This window comes from Callorhinchus milii, unplaced genomic scaffold, assembly GCF_018977255.1.
Source record: "Callorhinchus milii isolate IMCB2004 unplaced genomic scaffold, IMCB_Cmil_1.0 Scaffold2, whole genome shotgun sequence".
Taxonomy (NCBI): domain Eukaryota; kingdom Metazoa; phylum Chordata; class Chondrichthyes; order Chimaeriformes; family Callorhinchidae; genus Callorhinchus; species Callorhinchus milii.
This window is the reverse complement of record NW_024704743.1, coordinates 81,715,666-81,729,827: the sequence shown is the minus strand read 5'-3', so window position 1 is coordinate 81,729,827 and position 14,162 is coordinate 81,715,666.

Below are 14,162 nucleotides of genomic sequence, written 5' to 3'. Positions count from 1 at the left end.
TTCATTTAGTTTATGAATGTAGTCCCACTGTGCACTTTAACTTTGCCTTAAAAACTGCTGTACCTCTATGATTGTGCCTTTGGTCAATAGCCTCAAACATCCTGCTCCATTGCAATCTGAAACCTACAAAGACAGTTATCTTTGTAAAACTCTTCGCAATGTTACCCTGCATGAGAAGCACTAAATTAAGTCAAGCTGTTTTGGTGGTCGGCACTTAAAGTCTTCTTTGCAAAGGTTCTCTCCCTGCCCGCTGGCGTCATTCCCACCCCTTTAAAAACAGCTATACCAACTCTACCTCTCTGCCTCCACCCTTGACTCCAGGAACACTGCTGTCCTGACAGAATGTCTGTCAGACATCAAATCCTGGATGAGAGCTAACTTTCTACAGTTGAATGTCAACAAGACCGAGGCTCTCCTGATTGGCTCCCGTTAGTGCCTCTGCACCTCAGGCACTGACAGCATCACCATCTGTGGATGCACACTCCACCTCACTGAGCCAGTCCGGAACATTGGCGTCTTGTTTGACCCTCAACTGTCCTTTCTACCACACATCTGTGCCATGACCCGCTCTGCCTTCCCCCCACTCCGCACCATCGCCCGGCTCCGCCACTGCCTCACCCCTCAGGCTGCCAAAACCGTCATCCACACCTCCACTGCCCTGCACCCTCCCCGACGTCCTACCCATGTGAAAGGTGCTATACAAATGCAATTTTGTTATTGTTGTTGTTGTGTAAAGGTAGTTTTAAATTTTCTGACAGTATTTGTTAACATCTGCACATGTCAGATGTCAGCCAAGCTGAAGACCTGAGTTTGATATCGATGTATGAGACAGGAGAATTCGTTCAACAACATACCAGTAGAGAAATGAAAGATAATATCACCCGACGGTAACAGTGATTGGATATACTACTTCTCTGTACTGAACAGTTTGCAAGTATCAGGAAAAAATGAAATACTCTGCCACTACATAACCAGGGAATAATAAAACAATAATATTCCTTGCATTTGATATAGCGCTTTTCACGTCTTCTACACGCCTCAAAGCACTTCACAGAATATACTGTAAAGTGAATTGACTATACTTTGTGGGCGAAACCCTGCAACAATTGGGTATAGCAGTGTCCCACAAACAGTCGTGGATTGAGTGACCAATTCATTATTATTTTTTTCTTGAGGGATTATTATCAGGTGTGTGGAATAACAACAACAACAACAAGATTCCACTTACTGAGCGCCTTTCACGTCGGGAGGACGTCCCAAGGCGCTGTACAGTTGGGTCAGGACCCGAGCAGGGGGGAAATGGTCAGGGTGAGGGGAGGGAAGGGAGGGAGCGAGGAGGGGGTAGAGAGTCGAGAGGGGAGCTGAAGGCACGGTCAAAGAGAAAGGTCTTGAGACCGGCCTTGAAGGAGGAAAGGGAGGAGGCAAGGCGAAGGCACTGGGGGATAGAGTTCCAGAGCCTCGGGGCTGAGAGGCTGAAGGCCCGGCCACCGATGGTAGGGCGGTTGGGGCGGGGGATGTGGAGCAGACCGGAGCCAGAGGAACGGAGGGTACGGGCAGGTAGGTAGGGGGATAGTAGGTCGGAGAGGTAGGAGGGAGCAAGGCCGTGAATGGCCTTGTAGGTGAGGATGAGGATCTTGAATTCGATCCTCTGGGGGATGGGGAGCCAGTGGAGGCGAGCGAGGGTGGGAGTGATGTGGTCCCGAAGCCTGGTGCGGGACAGTACACGAGCTGCAGAGTTCTGAATGACCTGCAGCTTGTGGAGGGAGGTGCCGGGAAGGCCGGCGAGGAGAGAGTTCCCATAGTCCAGCCTTGAGGTGATAAAGGCGTGGACCAGAGTTTCAGCAGCGTGAGGGGTGAGGTAGTGCCGTAGTCTGGCGATATTCCGGAGGTGATGGAAGGCGGTGCCAGTTGTGGCGCGGATATGAGGGAGAAAGGACAGCTCAGGGTCGAACAGAACCCGAGGTTCCTGACTGGCTTTGAGAGGTGGAGAGTGCAGCCTTGGATGCTGATGCTGTCAGCGCCTGAGGTGCGGAGGCGCTGACGTGAGCCAATCAGGAGGGCCTCAGTTTTCGCACGTTGAGCTGAAGAAAGTTGTCTCTCGTCCAGGACTCGATGTCGGACAGGCAGCTGTCAGGACATCGGTGGTCGTGGAGTTGAGGGTAGAGGAGGAAAGGTAGAGTTGGGTGTCATCCGCATACATGTGGAAGTTAACCCCATGTCTGCGGATGATGTCACCAAGGGGGAGCATATAGAGGGTGAAGAGGAGGGGACCGAGGACAGAGCCCTGAGGGACACCGCACGAGACAGTGCGGGGGCGGAGGAAAAGCCATTTGTGGAGACAAAGTGAAGACGGTGGGAGAGGTACGACCTAAACCACTCAAGGACAGGGCCTTGAAGGTTGAGGTGGGAGGACAAGCGGTGGAGGAGGATAGCGTGGTCGACCGTATCGAATGCTGCCGATAGGTCGAGGAGGACGAGGAGGCAGAGGGAGCCCTGGTCACAGATGGTCAGGATGTCATTGGTGACCTTGACCAGGGCAGTTTCTGTGCTATGGGCAGCACGGAAACCCGACTGAAGGGGTTCGAATAGTGAATGGGTGGAGAGGAAAGAGCGCAGCTGGGAGGCGACAACTCGTTCCAGGACCTTGGACAGGAAGGGGAGGTTGGAGATGGGCCGGTAGCTTGATAGCTGCGACGCATCAAGGGAGGGTTTTTTTAAGGTGGGAGTGATGGTGGCAGTTTTTAAGGGAATGGGAACAGAGCCAGAGGAGAGGGACAGGTTGACGATGTCTGTGATATGTGGGGCAAGGAGGTGGAGCTGGGAGATAAGGAGTGGAGTGGGGATGGGGTCAAGGGAGCAGGTGGTGGGTTTCAGGGATAGGATGAGTTTGGTGACAGAGGGTGGGGAAACGGGTACGAAGGTGTGTAGGGGAGGATGGGTAGGAGTCGGAGTGTGGGAGGGAAGGGGTGGGTGGTGGGTGGATGTTGGAGGGGAAGTGACCGCGGAGCGGAATAAGGAAACTTGCCCAAGGTTTTGCCCTGCCAGGAATCAAACCCAGGTCTCTCACTTGTGAGATGAGTGCTCTAACCACTGAGCTACAGGAATGGATAACTTCCCCCTGTTCCAACTAGACCACCCACAAAATAAACGGAAGCACACCAGATTACAAGGGATAGGATGGGCCCCACTGCAACGACGAATAATAATATGTTGAAACTTAAAAAATGAATTCATTATTTTAAAAGAATGTAGCTGTGCTTTCCAGTCATAAATAATAGCCACAGGAACCTAAAAAGAGATCCCACAAGATTCTGACATAGATAGATATGATAAGGGTGAGAGTACTGCAGTTGGAAGGGAAGAAGAAAAGGACACAGTGAAACCTGCAACTAAAACCTTTGTTCTGATCTAGTTATTGACATCTGGAGTGGTCTTAGAATTTGGAGCTCAGATCTCAAGCTGCTTTGACGCATAGAACATAGGAAATGAATAGTCTTAAATCGCTCTCCCTCCTCAAAAGTTCCTCCTTGTCTGTTTTGATTTATTTTGTCCACTTTGATTTTAGAAGCACAAATTGATGGCCACTCTGGTGTTGAGACAGCACAATAAAAAATACATTTGATCCGCTTGCTCAAACGTATAATAAAAATGGATTCCTCTAAGTTATTACATTGTTGTGTAATTTGGTCTGTTGTGATTAGGGAATCAGCGTGTTCATGAAAGGAAAGGGTTGCAGATCAAAAGGTCCAGCTGTGTTAACAAAGCAATCTGAAACAGATGGCTGTCTGAGAGATCTCTCAAACTGCTGCAGCACAAGCATCAATTAGCACCTCCTTCAGTGATTAAAGCCTCTTTAGAAGTCAGAGCTCAGACCCCTAGGATCACAGCACAGATAATTAGTAGGCCACTTTTACAAAAATAAATAAAATTAAAAATTAAATTATTCTGAGTCAAATGACTGCAAATCCTTAACTCAAGCACAATTGGATTTAACCAGCTCTGACACTTACCCTGAAACATTAGCTCCAAAGGGTTGTAATTTGAAGTGTACAGAGAAGAATGTCGCCTTTGTGTCACGACTCATTATAGATGTCAGGGAAGTGTGTGCAACGCTGTCACTGACTTCTATGGAAATGACACAAGGGGTCTATTCATATCTGGGAGTTAAGTTAACACGATTTGGCAGATAGCATAAATGTGCATGGAGAATTGAGGAGGTGGGGGTATTAATTGGACACTGGCATTAAATAGCTCTGTATTCTCTTTTAGGGTGTTTTAATTTTTTTGCTTATTTGCTCCAAGTCAGTCTACACTGGCCAATTAAGCTTGTTAATGGCCTGTGTTTAGATAGACCCACTCTCCCTGGTTCAATTGGAGTTAATATAATCCTTGCACTTGATATAGTGCCTATAACAATTAAACATCTCAATGCCCTTCACAGTAATTACTGTTAAGTGTATTTGTAGCCGAATGTGGCAGTGATGATTTGTACAAAAATGCGGCAGCCAATTTAGAACTGTAGAACATAGCACAGAAGAAGATTATTCTGCCCATTGTGTCTGTGCTGGCTCTTTGAAAGAGCTAGGAATTCAGTCTCATGTATCTGCCTTTTCCCCAAACCACTGTAGATTATTTCTTGTTAGATATCCATTTCCTGCTTGAAACCTAATATGAGCCTATCTCGGCCACCACACCAGGCAGGATATTCCACATCCTAACAACTCTCTTGGGATGTCTTCCTGATGACGTTGCTATATATAAGGTGCTATATATATGCAATTTGTTTGTTAAATTGATGCCCTCTAAAATGACCTGCTTCCTGATTCAATCATTTGTATACCTTCCCCAGTGTATTTTGTATTACTTGGTCTGCTTCCACCGAATTTCTACCTTGCTTCATCTCTCCTGCCTTCAAAATCCTATTAAAAATGCTTTGAAACATCTCAAAGATGCCAAAACAATAACAACAACAAATTACATTTGTATAGCATCTTTCACGTCAGGAGGATGTCCCAAGGCGCTAGACAGTCAGGGATCCGCACCCAAGCTGGTGGTTGGGATCTGGAGAGGTAGAGGGCTTGAGGGTAAGGGTAGGAGGGTGTGACTGAAGGCACAGTCAAAGAGGAGGTCTTGAGATGGGTCTTGAAGGAGGCAAGAGTGGGGGTCAAAAGGCACTATATTAAATGTGAAGATTATTATTATATTATTAAAAATATATCTCCTCATTATAATGGGGCTGTTTGGTGTCAGCTTGGCTCAGGCAATAGCACTTGTGCCTCTGAATCAGAAGTTTATGGATTCTTAGACCATGCCTTTGTTCAACACCCTTAAATACCTCCTCCCTGATTATACACTTTAAAACACTGTGAGACACTGAACTTGCGTTCCTCTCAGCCCCCAGGCTCTGGAACTCTATCCCCCAGTGCCTTCGCCTGGCTTCCTCCCTTTCCTCCTTCAAGGCCGGTCTCAAAACCTTTCTCTTTGACCGAGCCTTCAGCTCCCCTCTCGACTCTCTTCCCCCTCCTCGCTCCCTCCCTTCCCTCACCTCACCCTGACCATCTCCCCCCTGCTCGGGTCATGATCCAACTGTGCAGCGCCTTGGGACGTCCTCCTGACGTGAAAGGCGCTTTATAAATGGAATCTTGTTGTTGTTGTTGTTGTGTGAAAAGAACTATATTAGTGCAAGTTGCTATTTTGTTTATGCAGCCCTTCATTCTATAGATATCTTCTCCTCACTGACTGTACATTGCCTCCTGCTGCACAATACGAATGCTCACGTGGTGTCACGGAACCTTCTTTATTGTGGAGCCCCAAACCTCACTTTTAAAAACCCTGTTGTTTTCCATATTTTTCTTCTGTGTTTGCTGGACTGTGTTGCATAAGTGATATCATTTGCACGTGGACAGTCTCTGTTCTGATGAAAGACCCTACCAAAAACATTAACTGGTCTTTCTCAGTTGGACATTGATTGATCTGTTGAGGAATTCTAAATTTAATTTTCTGTTACATATATTGCTGTATCGCGCTTGACTATAGTGCGGATTTGCTTATATTGAGATTGCAATGTGAACCCTGTTCATAGCTTTTCGTGCTAAAATAGCTGACTTTAGGTCACTAGGATATCATCATCTTGCTCCACTGGTTCCCCAGCCTCCAGCGGATCGAGTTCAAGATCTTCATTCTCGCATTCAAATCCCTCCCCCAGTGATCTCACCCCAGCTTACCTCTACCACCCCCTCCATACATACTGCTCCCTTCTCTCATTGAACACTGGCCTGCCTTCATGTCCTGCCCTATCTGCCCAAACACTGATTTGGAGATTTGTTGGACAGGCTACCCGAAGAAATTCACTTTTTTCCTCAAATAGCACTATGGTATCTTTAATGTCCACCTGAACAGACAGATGGGATCTCGTTTTAATTTCTCACCCAAAAGATGGCACTTATGTGAATGTATAAAATTGCACTGTGTTTTAGATCTCATTTGGACTAACTCTGCCTGGCCTCTGGTTTCTCAATTACAGCTGCCAAGGAGGATGCAAAAAATTCGGCAACATCTATTAGAAAGCTTTCACTTGGAGGAAGATAGGAAGAGGGAATAGTTTATGACTCAATCTGACTGCTTTTCATATCAAGTTTTTTTTGTGTTGTATAAATCTATCCGTATATAGCACAATTACAGGACCGGTGTGTTTCTCTTGGTTTACTTATAAAAATTGGAGTTGAAGTACAAATCAACCATGATCTAATAGAGTGGCAGAACAGGTTTGGCGGGTGGGGGGGTGGGAGGGGGTGAATGGCCTACTCCTGTTCCTATGTTCCTATGTTCTGAGCATATGCAGACCTTGATGTCCTTTTCATACAACTTTTCAGTCCTCATGGAACAGAAACCTTATTTCACTCTTAGAAATGAAGATATTTTCTCATCTTTAGAACTTCAAAAACCTCAAGAAATGGGTCCAACCCACTATGTGGTCAGTAATCAGACATAGTTCTTAAACTTCTGAAGCTTAATATCTCTAAATTTTGTAAAACAATGAATCATCACAGAACACAAATCTTAGACTACTAACAGATTAGATAAATCTTTGACTAACTTTGACTTTGACTATAGGCAAAACGCAAAATACTGCATGCTGGAAATTTGAAACAAAAACAGAAGTCGCTGGGAACACTCAGCAGGTCAGGCAGCATCTATGGAGAAAAGAAAATGAGTCAACATTTCGGGTGCACGACCCTTCGTCAGAGCTCAACTGACAAAGGTTCTGATGAAGGGTCATGGACCCGAAACGCTGACTCACTTTCTTTTCTCCATAGATGCTGCCTGACCTGCTGAGTGTTCCCAGCGACTTCTGTTTTTGACTATAGGAAGGATGGTCTCTGGAGTCAAGTCTGTCTCTATACTCTATACGCAATGGTTTAAAACTGGTTGGTTTTCCTGGCCCTGGATTTCACTGTATCTGCAAAATAGGAGATCCCACTCTATAGTGAAAAGTTGTAGAGTTAAAGTGAGCTTGATCTAGTGTTCAGGACATTGTAGCTCAGTGGTTAGAGCATTCGCCTCACAAGCGAGAGACTTGGGTTTGATTCCCGGCAGGGCGAAAGCTTGAGCAAGTTTCCTTACTCCACACGCCTGATAATAATCCCTCAAGAGAAAAAACAATAATCATTTGGTCACTTCAATCCACGACTGTTTGTAGGACACTGCTGTGCGCAATTGGCTGCCGCGTTTTGCCCACAATATACAGTCAATTCACTTTACAGTATATTCCGTGAAACGCTTTGAGACGTCTAGAAGACGTGAAAAATGCTATATCAAATGCAAGGATTATTATAATTATTATTGGGAGAATCTCCCTTCTCTTTTTCAATAGTGTCATGGGATCTTTATTGGCTATCTGAAAAACAGTTATTTTATTATCTATCTAGTGAGGGCTAAACATATGCCTGTTGGATGTGCTAGTGACTATCCTCCTTGTTTGGGATAGGCAAGAGGCCTACATGGGCTTTGAGCCAGGTGGGTCTGCAGTACTCCAGGGGATGACAGACCAGCCAGTCTGGCTCGTCAATAGGACTCGAGAGGCAAACCATTCAGAGGGAGGAAAAATGCTTCTCACTCATTTTCTGTTGTCCCTCCAAGTCAAACCCTAAAAGTAGATTGGTCCTAGCTGGTTAAGCAGTGGTAAGACTTGCCAGAAGTGTTTGCACTGGTATGCTATGTGGTTTTAGTTGGTTAAACTCCACTAGTATCCCAAATACACACTCTGGGATCCCCAAGCATTGGCTCTTGCTAACCTGCTCCTAATGTTTTGGAAATTGGTGAGCAGGGTGCAGCACTCCAGGGAAAGAGTGTGCATTTCATTCCAGACATATAGGAGATTTCCATACATAGGCGTTATGTCTAAGTGAAACTCTTCTGATTTGGATATTCTTAAGCGTGATGATGGGTTTCTGCCAAAAAGAAAGAAAAANAAAAAAAAATTGAAAAACAGATAGCAAATCTTATCTAAAGATAGGCACTTCCAAAAACATAACACGTTTCTGATACAATACTGGAGCATCAGCCTGGGTCATATGCTCATATCCTGGTGCAGGGGTTGAACTTATAACCTTCTCACTCAGAAGCAAGAGAGCTACAAACTGAACCAAACTGACATACAATTCCAAGTATTATTTTGTCATTTGTTTTCACTTCCCTGACCGGCTTATGCTATACTTCTAGGTACATTCCTCCAATATTTCTTTTATATCAATAAAATATAAAGTTTCATGTGCTTCCCCCAACACCTTCCCCCCTCCCTCTGGACAGGTTAGTGATCCCATTCAGAAAAAGTCCATAAAAACTGTGGAAAAAAGCAACGTGAATTCTGGCAGAGTGATTGACGACACTCACAAACTCCAACAATGACTTCAATCCTCAAGTTCAGAAGCCGACTTCATACTGTTTTAATTATGTTCACTACTAAGATTTCTTATGAAAGACTGACTTCAGCACAAGGGGGAAGCCCTAATCCGAACTTTGATTGCGAGTCGGCGCAGTAATTTTTCAGATTTCTCCATTTTAGATTTTTATCTTAAGAGCACAACCTTTTGCCTCTTTTTTTCAACAACCGCTGAGAATGCAGCCAGATACCAGACAGTGGCAGTAGTAATGGGGGTAGAGGGCTGTGTCCCCCAGTCCCCCCCCCCCACCCACATCTCCCACCTCCCTTACAGCCTTTAGGTGTATGTACAGTGCCTTTACTTCCCACTCCTGCTCCCTTCCCATTGCTCTCTGTGCTGCCTCATGCGTCTTATACCTTGTGAGAGGTAAACATGGAGAGCGAGGGGAAGAGAGGTGGAAAAGAAGGCATGAAGAAGCACAGGAGTCAGAGCAGGAGGTATGAGGCAGCATGGAGATCGGCAGGAAGGTAATGCCACTAATTGCCCATTGCACCCTCCCCCCACCCCGCCGGTTGCAAAACATGGCTTTACCACTGAAGCCAGACACCTCTGCTAGCACCACTTGAGAGCCAGAAAGTTGCTCTGAGGTTGAACTGAGGGAGGAATACCCAGCCAGTGACTCAGTCCCACCCACAGACTGGGAGCTTAGTACATATTACACGTCCATCACAAACCAGGGATTATCCTAGCATTCTATAGCTATAAATACAGCTTCTACTTATCTTAGAATCATAGAATTATACAGCACAGAAGGAGGCCATTCGGCCCATCGTGTCTGTGCAGGCTCTTTGAAAAGAGCTACCCAAATCAATCCCATTCTCCTGCGCTCTCCCTATAGCCCTGCAACGTTGTCCTCCCCAAATAATTATTTAATTATATAACACCTTTTATGCAGGACTTCTCAAAGCACTTAACAAAGACAGTGTGGAGATGTAAGCTTGGTGGGTAGGATGAATGGGTTTAGAACCATACAAATTTACAGTAAAGAAGAAGGCTATTCAGCCCATCGTGTCAATGCAACTCTTTCAAGAGTAATCTTTTCATTCCCTTTTACCTGCCAGTTCCCCATACCCCTGACTGAAGCAATAAAATACAGATTATTTCTACAATTCACCACATTATCCATGTCACCTCTCTTATTAGGATTTGTTAACATTGCAAAACTTTGGCAAATACAGTATCCTCCTGGTAACTCATCACTTCAAAGGAAAAGAGCTCAGTGACGAGTGGTGAGTTAGGCATATGTATAACGGGATATTGACAACACAATGACTTAAGTGATAGTGACAAGTTAAGTCAGGGTCGAATTATCAGGATATCTATATAACAAGGATGGCTCCTGTTGGCAATAATTCATATTGGTGGGGACAAAGGTAGATTGTAAGGGCACTGCAGAGGGAGCTTCATTCTACAGTTGGGGGTGTGGGACCCAGAAATGCTCAATGATCGTCAATGTTTGGAGTAGCGAAGCATTTTACTGCCAGGCTCTGACCTCGCAAGGCTCAAAGAGCACAAACATTTACTAAAAACATTAAACTTGAACCTGAGCATTCATTTTGCTTTTGGCAACATCTGAAATGCCATTAAGTTGGCAAGCATCAATCCATTGAAGAAAAAAAAGCACATGTGACAAAAAATTTGGGTGGGATAATTTGGTGGAAGAATGAATTCCACATAGAGTGACACTTCAGCCATCATTGACAGATTCATTCTCAATGGGATCATTGGCACATGATGTGTGGAAAGTTTCCCTATCTGTCTTTGTCACTTACTATTGTTCCTGTTCTGGTTTAGCAAAGAGCAGTGGACAATGAATGCTTTTCTCATTTGGGTCATAAGGTCTTGAGCAATATCACTGTACACGAAGTTAAGATTCACAAGTAGGATCCAGGCACCATGTTGGTCCAATTAAACAGTGAATAAATTTATGCCGCAGCACGATCATTCCCTGTTAGAGTTGGCAAACATTCAGTTGTGGGATTGATTGTGGTGTTGGTAATCTTTTCATTTACATCAATCAAACTTTCAACTCAACCATTTGATAAGATCAGAACGTTTCGACCCCGAGCACTGCTCTAATACAACATTAGCATAATCAAAGAGAATACGGAGGCTTGAAGTGAGAAAGATCCAGGTACATGAAGAGAGGAAATCTGAAAGACATGGAGGCAAATGATCTCTAGGATGTGGACCAGGAGGGAATAATAATCATGCTATTCTTCTAAAAGTGGTACTTCTCTTAATAGTCTGGAGCCAGCTGGTGCCACCCTCAATTCTGGGACAGTAAGTTGTAGGTTCAAGTCCCGATTGGGGACATTCAACTCATGGTCTAGGCTGACACTCCAATGCGCTGCTGGTGAAGTGCTCTAATATCAGTGTTGCCATCCTTCAGATAAGAAAAAACAAGGTGTGCCTGTCCAGTTAGACATTATAGATCCCTAGACACTATTTTAAAAGAGAAGGGAGTTTCTTTTGGTGTCCTGGCCAATAATCCCTCAATTTTCTTGCAAAGTTAAGTAGGTCATTCATTTCAAAGCTGTTTGTAGGACATTGCTGTGCATAAATTGGCTGCTGCATTAATTTATAAATACAATTTACACAAACTTTATCAAGTGCTTTGACAAATGTGTAGTGTTATAAGCACTATATCGAATGCAAGGATTATTTATTATTAGCCCATATGGAGCGCTACTGAATTGTAGTCTGCAGGCATTAACCACAGACTGTTACAGTGAAATTCAAATTCCTGCATACCAGCAAACACGTTTCACTGAATCTGTCGACTGTTCAACAACTGCCTGCACTTATAGAGCAATCAGGATGAAGATCTCAACGAGCTTTTCAACACTGAGAATAATAAACCTTGCATTTGATATTGTGTTTTATCACACTGTGGCGACATCTCAAAGCACATTTCGGGCTTTACGATAGAGTGCAGTGATTATATATTTGTAAGTGAATGTGGCAGCTAGCTTGTGCATAGCAATGTCCACAAACAACAACAAATTACATTTGTATAGCGCCTTTCACGTCAGGAGTACGGGCCAAGGCGACAGTCAGGAATCCGCACCCGAGCTGGTGGTTGGGATCTGGAGAGGTGGTATGTGGGGAGGGTAAGGGTAGGAGTGTGACCAAAGGCACGGTTGAAGAGGAGAGACAGGTCTTGAACGAGGCAAGGGAGGGGGCGAGGCAGAGGGACTGTGGATTGGAGTTCCAGAGAGAGGGGCAGAGAGGCTAAAGGCCTGCCCACCAATGGTGGGGCTGGCAAGGTGGGAGACCTGAAGAAGACCGGAGCTCATTGAGTGGAGGGAGTGGGCAGGCTGGTAGGGAGTTAGGAGGTCACACAGGTAGGGAGGAGCAAAACCGTGGAGAGTTTTGAACGTGAGGACCAGCATCTTGAACTGTATCCTCTGAGTGATGGGGAACAGTGGAGTCGGGCAAGGATGGGAGTGATAGGGTTGTGGAGCCTGGTGTGGGAGAGGATATGGGCTGCAGAGTTCTAGATGATCTGCAGCCTGTGGAGGGTGGAGTAGGGGAGGCCGACAAGCAGGGAGTATCCATAGTCGAGCCTGGAGGTGATGAACGCACGGATGAGGGTCTCGGCGGCCTGCAATGAAGGACAGTAGCAGAGCCGGGTGATGTTGCAGAGGGGGGAAAGATGGAGTACACAGAGGTTCAGTACACCGAGGTTCCATATTGGCTCTGTGAGATGTAAAATGTATCCATGAAGGGTGATGCTATCAGTGCACAAGGTCTGGAGGCGCTGATGGGAGTCAAGCTAGAGGGCCTTGATCTTGTAGCCATTCAACTGGAGAGAGTTAGCTCTCATCCAGGCCTTGATGTCCTACAGGCAGTCTGTGGTCCTGGAGTTGAGGGTGTAGGCGAAAAGTTAGAGTTGGGTGTCATCCACGTACATGTGAAAGTTGACCCCATGTCTACAGATGATGTCAGCAAAAGGGAGCATGTAAATGTTGAAAAGGAGGGGACCACGGATAGAGCCCTGAGGGAGACCACATGTGACGGTGCAGGGACTGGAGGAGAAGCCGTTAGTGGAGACAAAGTGGAGATAGTGGGAGAAGTACGATTTGAACCAGGCAAGGGCAGGTCCGTGAAGGTTGAGCTGAGAGCAGGGGCGATGGAGGAGGATAGAGTGGTCAGCAGTTTTGAAAGTAGCAGAGGTCGAGGAGGACAATGAGGCAATGAGAGGGCCCTGGTCAGAAACGGGCACAATGTCGTTAGTGTCTTTGACCAGGGCTGTTTGTTAGCTGTGGGCAGCATGGAAACCCAATTGGAAGGATTGACAGGAAAGGAAAGCGCGAAGCTGGGACGCAGCGACTCGACCAGCGTCTTTGAGAGAAATGGGAGGTCGGAGATGGGACAATAGCTGAAGAGTATTGTTGGATCCAAGGAACTTTTTTTGAGGATAGGGTTGATGACAGCTGTGTGTAGAGGGTTGGGAAGAGTGCCAGTGAATAAGGAGAGGTTGTTAATGCCATGGGATCTTTAACATTCTGAATCAAAGATGATACTGCTACCAAATAAGCCAGACTGTGACACCAAGCAGGGAGGAAAGAAATTTGAGGATGTTGACTAAAGGCACAAAGAGTGCTTCTTTTAAAAAATTGATTAGTTTGCATGTCTGACCCATGCAGAAGCTCATCATCGTGTTTAAGAGTATCCAAACCAGACTGAGAGTTTGGTGAGACTTGGCAACTACACTTGGAAATTTCCCTGTGTCTGGAAATGGAATGCACAATCTCTCCCTGGAGAGACACAACCTGCTTACCAAATTCCAGAGAGTATTAGGCATAGGCCGGCAAGAGCCAAGGCTTCAGAACCCAAGAGTGTGTGGTGAGGTACTGCTGAATTTCAACCAGCTAAAATTACATAGCTTGCGATTGAGAAGACTTTGGCTGCTGCTCAGTTCCGGGAATCATAATGGTTGAAAGCTTGATCATTCGTGGTGGGATGGAAGAAGTCAGGAACAAGCAACATACCAGAGTTAGAGGACAGAGTACATAAGCAAGGCAATAAGGTTGCAGAATGGGATAGATGTGAAGAGATGTGAAGAAATTATTTGGTGATAATAATAATAATAATAATAATCCTTGCATTTGATATAGCACTTTTCAAGTCTTCACCCTCAACTCCAGGACTACTGGCGTCCTGACCGATTGCCTGTCCGACATCAAGACCTGGACGAGGGGCAATTTTCTCCAG